Source organism: Somniosus microcephalus, chromosome 9 (assembly GCF_052327205.1).
Source record: "Somniosus microcephalus isolate GS21.2 chromosome 9, FLI_Smic_1.0, whole genome shotgun sequence".
NCBI lineage: Eukaryota > Metazoa > Chordata > Chondrichthyes > Squaliformes > Somniosidae > Somniosus > Somniosus microcephalus.
This window is the reverse complement of record NC_140995.1, coordinates 67,286,084-67,300,054: the sequence shown is the minus strand read 5'-3', so window position 1 is coordinate 67,300,054 and position 13,971 is coordinate 67,286,084. Positions and strand designations below refer to the sequence as shown.

Sequence of the window (13,971 nt, the reverse complement as noted above, 5' to 3'; positions counted from 1 at the left end):
CAGCGGAGGTCAATGATCTGGATGCGAACGCAACTGGCCTCTCCTGGCCATTTGGCAACTTGTGTGAGAGTACTGCCCCAATACCATATGGAGAAGCATCACAAGCCAAACGAATAGGCAGCGTTGGGTTGAAGTGAGCCAACACTTCCTGAGGTGATCAATGCCTTGCTTTCGCGAAAGGCCCTCTTACAGTCCTCGCTCCACTTCCATGGTACTCCCTTCTGCAAAAGAGCGTTCAGCGGGTGCAGCACCGTGGATAAATTTGGCAGAAACTTATGGTAATAGTTAATCCACCCTAGAAACGACTTCAATTGGGATACATTATCCGGAGCGGGAGCCTTCACAACAGCTTCAATCTTGTCAGGAGACTTATGAAGCCCCTCCTGGTCAATGACATGACCACAGTACGAGATCCGCTTCTGAAAGAATTCACATTTCTGGCGATTAACTCGAAGACCATATTCTTTCAATCTGGTGAGCACCAGTTCCAAGTTTGCAAGGTGTTCCTCGTCATCGTCTCCTGTAATCAGAATATCGTCCAGGTAACATTGTGTACCTGGAATTCCCTGTAATACCTGCTCCATGGCCCTCTGCCAAATTGCTGGAGCCGATGCCACTCCAAAAACCAGTCTATTATACCGGTACAAGCCTCTATGCGTGTTGATCGTGAGATACTGGCGTGACTCTTCCTCAACTTCCATCTGTAAGTACGCCTGCGCCAGGTCTATCTTGGTGAAGTGTTTCCCGCCAGACAATGAGGCGAAGATATCCTCAATCCGTGGAAGCGGATACTGCACCGTGTGAAGCACCGGATTAACAGTGATCTTGAAATCACCACAGATGCGAACCTTCCACGGTTCCCCCGGCTTGTTGCTCAATGAACGCTTCATGTCTGGGACAATGGGCGTGGCCCACTCACTCCAGTCTACCTTAGACAGTACTCCTGAACGTTCTAGCCCTTCCAGCTCAGCTTCCACAGCAGGTCGTATTGCATAAGTGTCAGGGTTGGGGAGCCACGGGGCCATGTAGATACGGGGCCGTGCTCTCCGGGCAAGGTAGGTTCTGGACCCAAGTGCAGAAACCAGGCTAGAGGCAGGTATACAATCTTAAGGAACAGTACTTTATTCATTACTTAACTAGATTCACACATAACTAGATTCATACAAGGAACACAACAGCATACGTAAGAACTCGAGACAGGAACACCACATCATACATAGAACTCGAGAGAAGAACAATATACATAGAACTCGAGACAAGTTACAAAACGGCTAGTCAGGAATAAGAACTCAGGACAGCTTCCATGAGGCAACATACTTGTCCATACTGAGCTGGGATAAGCTTACCACAAGCGCAACCAGCTTGCCGAGACGGGACTCGAGACAAGCTATCACGAGGGGCTGCCGCAGGGGTAACAGGCTTCTCAATAGAGCTCAAGACAAGCGCCAGCATGGCAACACGCCAGTCCAGTCCAGCACCTTATCAAGACTAAGAAAACAAGGACACAAAATTAGTTACATCTTAAATACAGAGCTCGAGAATACATCTTAAATACAAAACTCGAGAATACATCTTAAATACAAAGCTCGAGAGAACTATGGCAACCAACTAGTTAAAGCCAGGAGCCACAGAGCAAGGGCTAGTCCCCCCGGTTACCCGGCTAGGACTGAGCAAGGAATGAAGCAACCACAGAACTTATATACCAAGAAAACCAGGTGCAACCCATGAACAGCTAACAGGCCGTTAAGCATAAACACAGGAGGCTAGGAAACAATTAACAAAGGGCTAGAAAACAAACAAGTGAAGGTGCCATCTAGAGGTTACAGAATGAACTGACTGGCACCCTCACAATAAGGTACCGGTCTGGCTTTGAAAAATTTCGGGTTTGCATGTTCTTCAATCTTGATGTTTGCCATAATTCCTCTCAGTGTTCCCAGTCCTTGTTGGAACACCTCTTTAGCATCGTCCAATATTCTGGACAATCGTTTAGGTTTGACATCTTTTGTACCGGAATCTACCGTTAGTGCTTTTAAGGAATGCCAGTCCATATTTATTTTCCTAATCCACTCCCGTCCCAGTAGTGGTGGACCTCCCTCAGGTAGCACATATAAGTCCATTCCTCGGCTTTCTTTGCCCTTGTGGACCACCTTTACCTCTATCTTCCCGATGGGGTATACTCTTTGCCCCGTGTATGTTTTCAATACAATCTCCGTATCCCGTAGAGGAATATGTGGGAATAACCTTTTGTAATCTTTCTTATTCATGACCGTCAATGCCGATCCAGTGTCCAATTCCATCTTCACTTGGACTCCTGCTATCTGAAGTGTGACCCAAATTGTTTGGAGGTCTGCTTCCTTACCAACATTGTGTACTCTTAGACTACCCAGTTCATTACTGCTGGCGTCTGAATCTGACTTCTGTTCGTTCGAACTGTTCTCTGTCACCTTGTGTACCTTTTTGTACTTTTCCTGCGGTGACTTTTTGTTGCTGGTCTTCTTTCCTGACCGGCATACTTTAGCTATGTGACCAAGCCTGCCACATTTTCTGCATTCCTGATTTTTGAACCAGCACTGGTTCTGATCGTGTGTTGTCTTTCCACAACGATAACATTTTACTGTACTCAAGACCATTTGATTGGTACAGAGTTCCGGTGACCGTAGCTGCATTTCCGCAGTGCCTCTTGCTGCGGCTTCTTGCGATGCTGCAATAGTGACAGCTTTATCAAGCGTCAAATCATTCTCTTCAAGCAGTCGCTTTTGTGTTCCTTCTTTTAACAATCCACACACAAATTTATCTCTCAGCGCATCTGCTAGCCCTGTCCCAAACTGACAGTACTTCGACAGCTTACGTAGTTCAATTAAAAATTCAGCATTGTTTTCGTCTTTCAACTGCGTTCTTCTGTAAAATTTAAATCGTTCCGCTATCATCAGCGGCATGGGGTTTAAATGATTTTTCAGGACAGTAACAATATTCGCGAAGGTCTGATCCGCCGGTTTAATTGGTGATAGAAGGTGCTTCAATAGCCCGTATGTCTTCGCCCCCATTGAGCTTAATAAGGTATATAATGCTTTCTCATCATCTGGTACCTTATTTGCTTTACAATAAACTTCCATGCGTTCTACATACGTGGTCCAATCTTCGACATCACTATCAAAGGTATTAATGCTCCCATGTTTAGGCATCCTTGCAAGTTTTTTTTTTTTAAATGGCGGCTTCCCGCGCGTGCCTTCTTCCCCCGCCTACTAAAATGGCGGCTTCCCGCGCTTGGCGGTCTTTCCCGCGCTCGTCTTCTTCCCCCGCCGACTACAATGGCGGATTCCCGCGTTTGCCTTCTCCCGCTGGCTGCAATGGCGATTGCCTTGCTGCTGCCGTTCTTGCCTCCCCAGCGGTTCTCACTCCCCGACGCTGCTTTGCCCTGCAGCCCCGCTTGCAGCCCGGTCCTTTACACCGGCTGCGTTTGAATTCTCCGCGGCTCTCGTGCCTTAAGCTTCTCAACTCCCCGACGCTGTTCTGCCTCGCAGCCCCGCTCGCAGCCCGGTCCTGTACACTGGCTGCGTTTGAGTTCTCCGCGGCTCTCGAGCCTTAAGCTGCCCCAGACGCTGCACCTCTCGGCCTCGATTGCAGCCCGGCCCTTACTACCAGCCGTGGTCGAGCTCTCCGCCCTTATTCCTCCGTTTTCCCTCCCCTACTCCACAGTCAACGCGGCCGACTTTCTGCTCGTGTTGCTGATCGGCTTACCCACCACCGTGGTAGAAGGGATGAACACTGCCTGTCGCTGATGGAGGGCTTCGTGGTCAGAATTCTTTTTCTTTTTAACCCGGGTTCTCGATGTCTCCCGTGCGATGGTGCTCAGCAGGATGATGAGGGTGGATGCCTCTTCTCGACGCCCGTTTTGAGGACGAAGCTGCCTTGGATGTAAATTTGCCGCAGGGTAAGATCAGACTCGTCGCCACTGTTGAGTCTGTATGTCCCAGTTAGGTTTAGGATCAATCACTGGACACAGACAACAAGAATAACTTTTAACAGGTCTTTACTATTCGAAGGTCAGGGCTGAACTGCCCAGCAAATCCTTGCACAACACTTATATACCGGTGTGGTCACCACCGGTATTACAGTATTACAGTATACAGCAGCCAAGAGAAAGTAGTACATCTCTTAAGGTAGTTCTCTTAAGGTGGAACAGGTTACATACACCACAGCCTCTATCCGTGCTGTATAACTCTATGACTCTATGACTCTATAAGGGCACGAAACAGCATGGAAATGCTGATGGGCTATCATGCCTGCCACTGCCTACTGCGGAGGAAGCACCAGCAGTGGATCCTGTCGAAATATTCCATTCGACTATAGTTGAATACCTACTGGTAACTAACGCTTGTATCGAAAAGGAAACCCGAAATGACCCGACACTGTCTCGGGTATATGATTTGACGGTGAAGGGATGGTCAGCACATGGCGACTCACTTTTGCCAGCATTCTCGACAAGGAGAGAACAGCTGTCAGTGTGCCGGGGGACCTTGATGTGTGGATCCCGAGTGGTAATTCCACCCAAGTTAAGGGATAGAGTGCTCAATAGCTTCATGAGGGTCATCTGGGAGGGGTAAAAATGAAAAGCCTAGCCAGGCCTTATGTGTGGTGGCCGGGAATCGATAAACAAATCGAGGACCTGACCAAGAGCTGCTCAGGATGCCAGAAAGTCCAAAATGCACCACCACAGGCCCCTCTACACCCATGGGAGTGGCCCTCATCTCCATGGCAACGGGTGCATATTGATTTTGCTGGTCCATTCATGGACTCAATGTTTTTAATAGCCGTGGATGCGCACTCGAAATGGCCTGAGGTCATCAAAATGTCCTCCACCCCCACGGAGAAAACTATTGCAGTCCTACGGACCATTTTTGCCAGGAATGGCTTGCCAGAACAGATTTGCTCCGACAACGGACCACAGTTTGTGTCCGAAGAGTTCCAGAGGTTCTTGAAAAAGAATGGGGTAAGGCATTACACATCCGCCCCGCATCATCCAGCCACAAATGGATTGGCTGAGAGGTTCGTACAAACCTTTAAGAAGGCAATAAAGGCTATGTACAATGACAACATTCCGCTGCAGCACAAGGTGAACAATTTCCTGTTCGCCTACCGGAATGCGACACATGCAGTCACAAACCAGGCCCCAGCCATGATGTTCTTTAACTGAAGGTTAAGATCTCGCCTGGATTTGCTCAGACCAAATGTACGAAGAGATGTTGAGAGTAAGCAATTCCAGCACATCCATGAGAAGCCAACAAGGAGCTTCAATGTAGGGCAACCAGTCTTGGTCCGCGACTACCGAACAGAAAAATGGCAGCCAGGAACGATATGCATGGCAGCGCCCACTAATGTACACAGTGGACGTTGGGGAGAGCATCGTGAGACGCCATGCTGACCAGATCCTAGAGTCACAGGGACAAGTCAACCCCATGCCTCGCCCATATGTACCTGGTGATGAACCCAATGTACAGGTCGCACCTACCCCAGAAACAGTAGCATCGGAAGCTGATGAACCAACCGACGACAGGGGGCCAGAATCGCCTCCGCACCAAGAGCAAGACACTCGGGAAAGGCACTATCCAGAAAGGATCAGGAAGCCTCCCCAAAGACTGAATATATAAATAGACTATTTTCAGCTAATGTTGCATGTTAAAAGTGTTAATTGTAATTAGTTTGATATTTAATTGTTAAATGAGTGTTATGGTACTGTTAATCTAAAAGGGGAGGAATTGTAATGTATATACCTTTAAGGAGGGAACTATTTTTTACAGCTCATGTATACTGCAGTACCAGCAGTGACCACACCTGTATATAACACTGAGTAGTAATCTGTACAGATCAGTTGCAGTGTGAGCCACGTTGAGTGTACCGTTCTCCGCAGTCTGTGTCTTATTATACACGGACGTAACAAATCTGTTTGTGGATTATGGAGTTTCCTGCTCAAATTCGGCTGTCCTCAAACGTTTGTCACATCCTCTGCCTGATTCACGACGATATGCAAGCCGTGATCCTGACCAACTGATCCACCACTGACCCAATTCATGTACAGACAGGAGTCAAGCAAGGCTCTTCTCGATTTTCCTTGCTGCAATGCTCCATGTTAGGGGGGATTAAATACGTGGGGTTACGGGGATAGGGCTTGGGTGGGATGGCTGTCGGTGTAGGGACCGGGTGCTAGGGTTTGGATGATCAGCCATGATCTCGTTGAATGGCGGAGCAGGCTCGAAGGGCCGAATGGCCTACTCCTGCTCCTATCTTCTATGTTTCTATCTCACCCTCAGTACTCGGTAAGCTCCACGCTGGAGTGGAGCTAATCTACAGAACAAATGGGAAACTGTTCAACCTCCGTTACTTCCAGTCCAGACCCAAGGTCGTCCCATCCACTGTCATCGAATTACAGTATGCAGACGACGCTTGCGTCTGCGCATACTCGGATGTCGAACTCCAAACCATCGTCAGTACCTTCACCGAAGCGTACGAGAGCATGGGCCTTACACTAAACATCCGTAAGACAGAGGTCCTCTACCAAACTGCCACCGCCATACAGTACTGCCCCCGATTATCAAAATCCACGACGAGGCCTTGGACAACGTGGACCACTTTCCATACCTCGGCCGCCTACTGTCAACAAGGGCAAACGTCGATGACAAAGTCCAACACCACCTTCAGTGTGCCAGTGCAGCCATCGGTCACCTGAGAAAGACAGTGTTTGAAGACCAGGACCTTAAACCCAGCACCAAGCTTATGGTCTACAGGGCAGCAGTGATACCTGCCCTGCTGTATGCCTCAGAGACATGGACCATGTACAGCAGCCACCTCAAAGCACTGGAGAGGTACCACCAACGCGGCCTCCGCAAGATCTTGCAAATCCATTGGCAGGATAGGCGCACCAATGTCAGTATTCTTACTCAGGCCAATATCCCCAGCATTGAAGCTTTGACCATGCTCGAACATCCCCACCGACACCTGGGAATCCCTGGCCCAAGACCGCACAAAGTGGAGGAGAAGCATCCGGGAAGGCGCCGAACACCTTGAGTCTCTTCGCCGGGAGCAAGCGGAAGCCAAGCACAAACAGCAGAAGGAGCGCACGTCAACCCAAGCACCCCACCCACCCGCCCCTTCAACCACCGCCTTCCCCACCTGTGACAGAGACTCTAGGTTCCGCATTGGACTCATCAGTCACCTGAGAACTCATTTTTAGTGTGGAAGCAAGTCATCTTCAGTTCTGAGGGATTGCCTAAGAAGAAGAGAAGACACTACCAGTGAGTGTGTAAGGTGAGTGTGATTCATTGATCTGTACAATACCAGTGAGTGTGTAAGGTGAGTGTGGTTCATTTTGTTTCCAAATATTTCTGATGATGCATTATTTGCAAATGACTGATGATTGTAAAAAGACTTGAAAGACTTGCATTTATACAATGTCTTTCACGACCTCAGGACTTCCCGAAACTCGTTACAGCCAATGACATACTTTTGAAGTGTAGTCACTGTTGTAATGTGGGAAACGCGGCAGCCAATTTGCTCACAGCAAGCTCCCACAAACAGCAATGAGATAATGGCCAGATAATCTGTTTTAGTGATGTTGGTTGAGGGATAAATATTGACCAGGACACCGGGGAGAATTCCCCATCTCTTCAAAATTTTGGAATGGGATCATTTGCATCCACCTATGAGAGCAGACGGGGCCTCGGTTTAAAGTCTCATGCAAAAGACGGTTGGGCTGGTAGCTGGGATTTAATGCTCATTGTAAAAGTGGTTCTATTGACTGTTCAACCATTACTTCATTCCCCCGTGACCTATTTCGAAGAAGAGCAGGGGAGTTATCCTGCCCAATATTTATCCCTCAATCAAAACCACAAAAACAGATTATCTGCTCAATTACCTCATTGCTGTTTGTGGGAGCTTGCTGTGCACAATTTGGGTGCCGCATTTCCTACATTATAACAATGACTACACTTCCTAAAGTGCTTCAATGACTGTGAAGTACTTTGGGACGTCCTGAGGTGGTGAAACTCGCTATATAAATGCAAGTTCTTTTCTTTATATCACTCTGATACAGACTCAAAAAAATCATTGACTTCAAACAGACAGTTACATCCATTTTCATGATAACTGCTGCTCTTCATAGCACTCTCGAGCTCTTCACAGTCTGTACCTTGGACTTCTCTCACAGTACTTGAAAACATTCACAGCTATCTAACCAAGGACAGCATAAAGTAGGAATTGTAAAGTTTGATGCTGTAGGTATTCGTGTTGACCTCTAGGGACGAATGCCTACTAAATAATTTAGTTCGACTTCAGATGAATAATTACTAAGTTGTTTATTAACTGGAACTGACGAAATACAGTAGGTAAGCTGGCTTTACACAGGAGCAATGCGAGGTAGGTCTTTCTCTGATGGGGACTCCACGAGGACTGAGTCCGTAGTCCTCGGGAGAGCGTGATGACGTCATCACGCTCAGTCGTGTTTTCCCGCTCTTCAGGTGTCACGTGACCGTGTCCTGACATTAGCGCGTTGGCCTGCACTTGGGGCGGTCACGTGACCCGTGCCGATACGTCGGCGCGTTCACCCGGTGCGGAAGCTGGCCGTTGAGACCGAAGTCGCGATAGGCCGGGCTGTGCCGGCGGCCGTCATGGAAGGCCGAGTCGGGCTGGCGGCCGCCACGCATACGTCACGTAATGCGTGACGTGACGTCAGCGCGCTAGGGCACGTCTTAAAGGAGCAACGGCCCCTACAGGTAAGTTAAAGGGGCAACGGCCCAAACAGGTAAGTAATATACATACAGTCATAGAGTCATAGAGTTTTACAGCACAGAAAGAGGCCCTTCGGCCCATCGTGTCTGCGCCGCCCATCCATCCCTGTCCAGTCTAATCCCATTTTCCAGCATTTGGTCCATAGCCTTGTATGCAATGGCATTCCAAGTGCTCATCCAAATGCTTCTTGAATGTTGTGAGGGTTCCTGCCTCTACCACCCTTTTGGGCATTGAGTTCCACATTCCAACCACCCTCTGGGTGAAAAAGTTCCTCCTCAAATCCCCTCTAAATCTCCTGCCCCTTACCCTGAATCTATGCCCCCTTGTTATTGACCCCCCTACTAAGGGGAAAAGTTCCTCTTTGTCTACCCTATCTATGCCCCTCATCATTTTGTATACCTCAATCAGGTCCCCCCTCAGCCTTCTTTGCTCCAAGGAAAACAACCCCAGCCTGTTTAGTCTTTCTTCATAGCTGAGGCGCTCCATCCCAGGTAACATCCTGGTGAATCTTCTCTGCACCCTCTCCAAAGCAATCACATCCTTCCTATAGTGAGGCGACCAGAACTGCAAACAGTACTCCAGCTGTGGCCTCACCAGCGTTTTGTACAGCTCCATCATAACCTCCCTGCTCTTATATTCTATGCCTCGGCTAATGAAGGCAAGTATCCCATATGCCTTTTTAACCACCTTATCTACCTGTTCCGCTGCCTTCAGGGATCTATGTACATGTACACCAAGGTCCCTCTGACCCTCTGTACTTCCTAGGGTCCTACCACTCATTGTGTATTCCCTTGCCTTATTTGTCCGTCCAAAATGCATCACCTCGCACTTTTCAGGGTTAAATTCCATTTGCCACTTTTCCGCCCATCTGACCAACCCGTTTATATCATCCTGTAGCCTGAGGCTTTCCTCCTCGCAATTGACCACCCCACCAATTTTCGTGTCATCTGCGAACTTGCTGATCATACCTTTTACATTCTCATCCAAATCATTTATGTAGATCACAAACAACAAGGGACCCAGCACCGATCCCTGAGGTATCCCACTGGACACAGGCTTCCAGTCACAAAAGCAACCTTCGACCATCACCCTCTGCCTCCTGCCACTCAGCCAGTTTAGGATCCAACGCGCCAAGGCACCCTGGATCCCATGGGCTCTTACCTTCTTGACCAGTCTCCTATGCGGGACTTTGTCAAAGGCTTTACTGAAGTCCATGTAGACCACATCCACAGCATTTCCCTCATCCACCCCCCTAGTCACCCCCTCGAAAAATTCAATCAGATTTGTCAGACATGATTTACCCTTGACAAAGCCATGCTGACTATCCCCGATTAATCCTTGCCTCTCCAAGTGGAGACTAATTTTGTCCCTCAGAATTTTTTCCAATAATTTCCCTATCACAGATGTTAGGCTCACTGGCCTGTAATTCCCTGGTTTATCCCTGCTACCCTTCTTGTATAATGGTACTACATTAGCTGTTCTCCAGTCCTCTGGTACATCCCCTGTGGCCAGAGAGGTTCTGAAAATTTGTGTCAGAGCCCCTGCAATCTCCTCCTTTGCCTCCCACAGCAGCCTGGAATACATCTCGTCCGGGCCTGGGGATTTATCCACTTTTTGGCCTGCTAAAACCGCTAGCACCTCCTCCCTCTCGATGCTAATATGTTCAAGTATGTCACAGTCCCCTTGCCCGATTTCTATGTCTGCATCGTCTTTCTCCATAGTGAACACAGATGCAAAAAATTCATTTAAAACCCCGCCTACATCATCTGGCTCTACACACAGATTGCCACTTTGGTCCCTACAGTTAGGTTAAAGTGAATTATATACATTATATGTGTAAGGGACACCTGGTGGAACTGCCACATGCACCCCCCCAGAATTCGCTTTAACGAAAGTCCAAAGATGAGATGGTCTGACGAGCAGGTGGTCTCAGTGGGCGTGCTGTCTCGACTTGGCGGGCGAGGTCTGAAGATGCTGGTCATAAGCGGATCCTTACGCGCATCATGGTGAATAAAATGTATCCGTCAAGCGAAGGACCGTGGAGACGTGCGACCTCTGCAGCCCGTGGTTCGAACGGGCGCCTGGGCGAAACAGCGGGCCGTGTCATGGAGGTGGACGATTGTACCTGGTGTGCCGTAACGACGATGGGCAGTTGATGGTCAGGCGGGTGATATCAAAATATGCTGGCCAACTCATGGTGGCTTGCAAGCCAGGCAGGTGTGGATTATGGCTTTGTCAACGTTAGCGAAAAAAGAAAAACACAAAGTCCCCAGTCTGACGAAATCTGCAGGAGACTGGAACGCACGGAACGGTGCGTGCCGTAGTGCTACGACGGTAACACAACAGAGAGTGAAGAGACCGGGAGTTGTAACTCGTCAAAGAATACTCTAGTAGTTGTTTACATGTTTCCTTGGGTGTTCGACTGTAAATAGCAAGGATTGTCCCTTTTTCGTTTTTGAATTTCTGATGCTTCGAAGCTGTGAGGAGCTTTTAGGATGATAGTAGGACTAAAAGGTTCACTGGGCCTGTGTTGAGCCTCATATTTTTTGAGTCCTCTTCACTGATGGGAATGACCAAATCGAGTTCTTCATTAGGAAGGCAATTGGAAGAGCTACTGTCCACACGGTGACGCAGCAATTTTACCCCTCGATTGCCCCTGCCAAAGCGTTTGAAACTAATAGCTGGTGAGGCAGCAACATTGAGGAAGCGATTGAGCAAGGGGGTGTGCATCTTGAGCTCCGTTTCTGACTCTTGTTCTACTTGTCTGTTGAGGACTGGGCTATCAATCACACGCATGTCAAAGGCAGATCCTAAAAAGGATGGTTTGTGAGTCTCGTTGGCTGTAGCGATAGTGTAAGGAGGCTGAGCTGTGGATTCATTCCAATATTTCCCAAACGAGCCAAGAGCCAACCTGAAGGATTCACTGAGCGAGACTGCTACGTAGTTGTTCTTTTGGGCAATTAATGTTCCGTGTGTGTCTTCTGAAGAAAATGGTCACCTTCATTTCATTAAATCACTGAGAGGCTTCCGGGAACGCCATTTCACATAGTAGAGTGGACAGTACTCATCGGTGATGTCTCATCTCAACATTACATTCAACTCTGTGCCTTGCGGTGCTAAAGGAACTGGAAGTTAACCAGGTAGACTAGGAAACATTTGCTATTTATTGTCAATCGACGTGCAGCTGTGCTTCAAGTCCTTGATGGGTACAGCTTTGCACGAATCCTGTGCCCCATAGCCCTGGTAGGCAGGTTACTGCTGAACTTGGCACGGACCATGCCATTGTTTCAATGAGCACGAGTTTTGTGTGGTTTACCACCAGGAGTGACAGTGCTGTTCTTTGCTTTGTAGACGTAGGCACATCTCGTGCCCAGGTAAAATTCTGTTTCATCGCGGCAATAAACCCCCTCAATCTTCAGTAGAGCAGTGTGCTCTCTTTGGTTTTGAAAGCCTCGTTTATAGCCAGTAAATGCAGTTTTGCAGAACATATGGATATTACAAGGCCTGATATCAATAATGAAACAGTAGAAGGAATAGTAACCTGCTTTCGGTAGGTTTTCTTTCAATGTTCCTGTCGGAAGGCTATTCGTTCGGCGCTTGTCAGGTCATTAAAATCAGAGTGCAGGCTTTCGACCTTCTGTAGCTTAAAACCTGTTTCTAGCATGTGCTCTATGGAGAGGAATCACTTCCGGACCCTTGTGCTGATGGACCAGAGAAAGGGTGGGACGGACCGGGTCGTCGTCGCTTTCGGTGGGGGGAAACTGCCGGAAGGGCGGCAACGCTGCTTGTTGTTTCTGTTGACTTAGTGAAACTACTGCCGAGAAGGCGGCACGCTTCTCTTACTCACCGGCAAGTATGATAGGTAACACAACCAGCAGGCCGACGGGCTGGTGCGTCGTCGGCGGGGAACGAGTCTTCGTGTGGCACGAGGGGTGGATCCTCGTGGCTTGCAAGGGATGGGTCCCCGAGGTTTGCGAGGGATGGGTCCTCGTGGTTCGCGAGGGATGGGTTCTTGTGTTTTGAGAGGAGCGAGTCCTCGTGTTTTGGGAGGAGCGAGTCCTCGTGGTTCGCGGGGGTGAGTCCTTGTGGTATCCCCACCGGGCGCGCTCTGATCTTGTGGGCCCGAGCGTGCTGTACCCCGCGCTTGGAGAGATTTATACTTGCCGTTGCGTTGGACGTAGGGGCGGACGACCCGCATGGCGGTAGAAAAGTCGACCACAGGGACAGTAAACAAATGCGTGGTCTGCTCCGCGTCGATGTTCCCGGCGAACTGGGCTTCTACCTTTCCAAAGCACGAGGGCGGTTGTTTCTCCCTGAATTGCGGCAGCGACAGTGAAACGACTGGTGCTTCCATGGCGTGCTTCTTTTGCGAAAAACGTTCACAAAATCGAGGTCCGGCTGTTTCTTCTCCGTGAAAAACGGGATCACCTCCAGGCTGCGCTTCCTTTGCGAATATGTTCGCAAAGACGGGGTCGCCAGGTTCAGGCTGCGTGCTTCCTCCGTGAAAACCGTCCACGGAGTCTGTTGTTCGTCAGTCGTCTTCTGTGAAGACGAGGTTTAGGTTGTGCATTTCTTCCGTGAAAAACATTCACGGATACGGGGTCACCAATTGTCGTGTAGGAATTGATGAGTTCCCGTATTCACGTCGTTGTAGGTGTTGTTGGCTGCTCTTCTTCCACGAAAAACGTTTGCAGTTTCGGGGTCACCAATTGTAGGTATTCGTGTTGACCTCTAGGGATGAATGCCTACTAAATAATTTAGTTCGACTTCAGTTGAATAATTACTAAGTTGTTTATTAACTGGAACTGACGAAATACAGTAGGTAAGCTGGCTTTACACAGGAGCAATGCGAGGTAGGTCTTTCTCTGACGGGGACTCCACGAGGACTGAGTCCGTAGTCCTCGGGAGAGCGTGATGACGTCATCACGCTCAGTCGCATTTTCCCGCTCTTCGGGTGTCACGTGACCGTGTCCTGACATTAGCGCGTTGGCCTGCGCTTGGAGCGGTCACGTGACCCGCGCCGATATGTCGTCGCGTTCACCCGGTGCGGAAGCTGGCCGTTGAGGTCGAAGTCACGATAGGCCGGGCTGTGCCGGCGGCCGTCATGGAAGGCCGAGTCAGGCCGGCGGCCGCAGCGCGTACGTCACGTAATGCGTGACGTGATGTCAGCGCGCTAGGGCGCGACTTAAA

At 49.2% G+C, this 13,971-nt stretch overlaps 1 pseudogene; it reads right to left on the bottom strand.

Annotated features, from left to right (window-relative positions):
* Positions 1–11,477: 11,477 nt before the first annotated feature.
* Positions 11,478–12,449, bottom strand: LOC147112450 (large ribosomal subunit protein eL33 pseudogene; annotated as a pseudogene).
* Positions 12,450–13,971: the final 1,522 nt, after the last annotated feature.